General features: G+C 40.4%; 1 protein-coding gene across 6 annotated transcripts in view; it reads left to right on the forward strand.

The window, feature by feature from the left end:
- The window catches only part of Cdh18 (cadherin 18), a 769,132-nt gene that overhangs the window by 718,475 nt on the left and 47,240 nt on the right, over positions 1-3,417 (forward strand). The window lies entirely within an intron of this gene.

The following is a 3,417-nucleotide window of genomic DNA, read 5'->3' on the forward strand; positions in this document are numbered from 1 at the left end:
TCTTAGATAAGGGAGCCACCTTAGGGTTGGCAAGAGACTTGAACCTAGAGTGGCTCCCAGGAGCCCAAGGCGATGTCCCCAGTTAGTTCCTTGGGCAACTGAGGATAGGGAACCTGAAATGACCCTATCCTATAGCAATACTGACGAATATCTTGAATATCACCATAGAACCTTCACCTGGTGATGGATGGAGATAGAGACAGAGACCCACACTGGAGCAGACTTTTATTTAACAAGGAGGAAACACTTATAAACCATCCAGTACCCAGGCATGTTGTAATAGGAGTGGCGGGGCTGCGTCCCCAGAACTCCAGCCGCTTGGCTAGTTTATGCCCCAAAATAATTACACGGACACTGTATTCTTTTTTTGTTTTTTTGTTTTTTTTTTTTTTTTTTTTTTTTTTTTTTTTGGTTTTTCGAGACAGGGTTTCTCTGGACACTGTATTCTTTTAAACACTGCTTGGCCCATCTAGCCTCTTCTCAGCTAACTCTCGCACCTGGACTAGCCCATTTCCAATCAGGTGTGTAGCACCCCAAGGTGTGCTTACCGGGAAGATTCTAGCCTATGTCCATCCTGGATCGGAGCTTCATCGTGTGTGTCTCAGAGAACAGAGCTATGCGTCTGCCCAGGAGCCAGGAGCATGGCGTCTCTGCTCCAGACAGCAGAGCTGTCAAGTCTGAGCTCACTTCCTCTTCCTCCCAGCATTCTGTTCAGTTTACTCCTCCCACCTATGTTTTAACCTATCAGGGCAAGCAGCTTCTTTATTTAATTAACCAGTGACCTTCCTCCATCACAGGCATTCTGATCATTGACACTTGTCATCTCACGCTCATCTTTCACTGGCTAGGCACGATCAGGACCTCTGCCAGCTCCAGGCAGACACGAGATTGGCTCCTTTTGGCCTGGTAGGCCTGAACTTCCTACATAAAGGTTCCTTGATTCCCTGAATCCTCAGCAGCATTTCTTTTAACATTTGAGTGGTTGTCATCTGTCTACAATCTGAAAATTGCCTGACTTTACATCTCACTGCAGGCTCAGAGGATGAAATTCTATTTTTTTTTTTTTTTTTGAGACACGGTTTCTCTGGGAGACTAAATTTTTTTTTACTCATGTAATTATAGGCTATTTGTGTACATTACTTCCTACATTTCCCAACCTTGCTTGAAATACTGCATTCTTGGTTCCTATGCCTCCGTGTTCATACTTTATCCCCCACTGGGCTTGTTCTACCACCTATTCTCATAAAAAAGCTCATACTGCTTTTGGTCTCTAAAGGCTTTTTTAATATTAGCTCCATACTTCCTTATTTTCTTTTTCTCTCTTAATTTTCTTCCAAATTGTATGCCACTATCCCAGTGAGAGACTTTATGCTGATTTATTGTGAATCCACCTGTTTAGATAGCATATTAGAAATCCACACAAAATTTCATCTTTCCTTCCATGTTTTACATCTCAGTGTGAAATCATTGCTGCATTATGGACCCCTCATCTTTTATCCAACTCTGTTAGTGTGTTTCTCACTTGTGTAGCACAGCACAACTGACACAGAACAGATGCACAGGCGACAAGAAACCATCAGCACCTTGGTCATTCTTACAGGAGTATGATGCAATCTCAGAGTTGTTTTGAGTTGCATTTCTCTGATGGTTAAAGATGTTCCATTTTTCCTTCAGTGTCTTTCAGCCATTTTACATTCCTCTGTTGAGAGTTCTCTGTTTAGGTCTGTACTCCATTTTTTCAATGGGTTATTTGTTCTTTTGATGACCAATTTCTTGAGTTCTTTGTATATTTTGGAGATCAGACCTCTGTCTGATGTGCGCTTAGTGAAGATCTTTTCCCATTCTGTAGACTGTCATTTTGTCTTATTGACCATGTCCTTTGCTTTAAAGAAGATTTTCAGTTTCAGGAGTTCCCATTTATTAATTGTTTCTCTCAGTGTCTCTGCTGCTGGGGTTATATTTAGGAAGTGCTCTCCTGTGCCATTGCGTTCAAGTGTACTTCCCACTTTCTCTTCTGTAAGGTTCAGTGTGCCTGGCTTTATGTTGAGGTCTTTGATCCATTTGGACTTGAGTTTTGTGCATGGTGATGATATTGGTTTATTTTTATTCTTCTACATGTTGATATGGAGTTATGACATCACCATTTGTTAAATATGCTTTCTTTTTTCCATTTGAAATTTTTTGCTTCATTGTCAAAAATCAGATGTTTGAAGCTGTGTGGATTAATATCTGGGTATTTGATTTGGTTTCATTGGTCCTGCTGCCTGTTTTTATGCCAACACCAGGCTGTTTTCAGTACTATAGCTCTGTGTATGGCCAAGATCAAAAACACTGATGACAACTTATTCTGGAGAGGTTGTGGGTAAAGGGAACACTCTCGTATGGCTGGTGAGAATGCAAGCTGGTACAGTCCCCTTTGGATGTCAGTGTGGCAATTTCTCAGAAAATTAGGAAACAACTTTCCTCAAGACCCAGGAATACCGCTTTTGGGTATATTTCCAAAGGATGTTCAAATGTGCCATAAGGACATGTGCTCAACTATGTTCACGTAGCATTGTTTGTCATAGCCAGCACCTGAAAACAACCTAAATGCCCTTAGACCAAAGAACAGAAAAGGAAAATGTAGTAAATTTATACAATGGAGTACTACATACCAGATAAAAACCTACATCTTGATTTTGCAGGCAAATGGATAGAGCTAGGAAACAGCATTTTAAGTGATGTAACCCAGACCCAGAAAGAAATTATCTCATTTACTCACTCATAAGTGGTTTTTAAACATAAAGCAAAGAAAACCAGCCCATAAATCACAATCCCAGAGAACCTAGATTACAATGAAGACCCTAAGAGAGACATATATAGATTTAATCTAAATGGATAACAGTAAAATAGAAGATCTCCTGAGGAAATTGGGAGCACAGGGATCTTGGAAGAGGGTTGAAGGAGAAGGGAGGGAGAAGAGAGGCAGGAAGAGGAGCAGAGAAAAATGTAGAGCTCAATGAAATATCAATAAATAAAAAAGAAATAATCAGTATCTTCCCTCATGTACTAATGTGTCTCTTATTTATCTAAAGTTCTTCTCATTGTCTGTACAAGAATAAAACTATTTTAAATCCATACTTATTGCTAATTAATTCAGAACTTCATACATATATACAGTATATTTTGAAAATAGCCACCCTCCAATTTCCTTACAACTCTTCCCAGATCCACAACCCAACCCATCTATTCCCCCTCTCTCTCTCCCTTTCTCCCTCTCTCCCTCTCCCTCTCTCTCTTTCTCTCTCTCTCTGCATATATATACACACACACACACACACACACACACACACACACACAGCTGAAAGCAGCTTTATTAAACAATGGCAATAAAACATATTCACAGCATACAGAGGTGAATCCCACATCACGGGACCG

Source organism: Microtus ochrogaster, chromosome 19 (assembly GCF_000317375.1).
Source record: "Microtus ochrogaster isolate Prairie Vole_2 chromosome 19, MicOch1.0, whole genome shotgun sequence".
NCBI lineage: Eukaryota > Metazoa > Chordata > Mammalia > Rodentia > Cricetidae > Microtus > Microtus ochrogaster.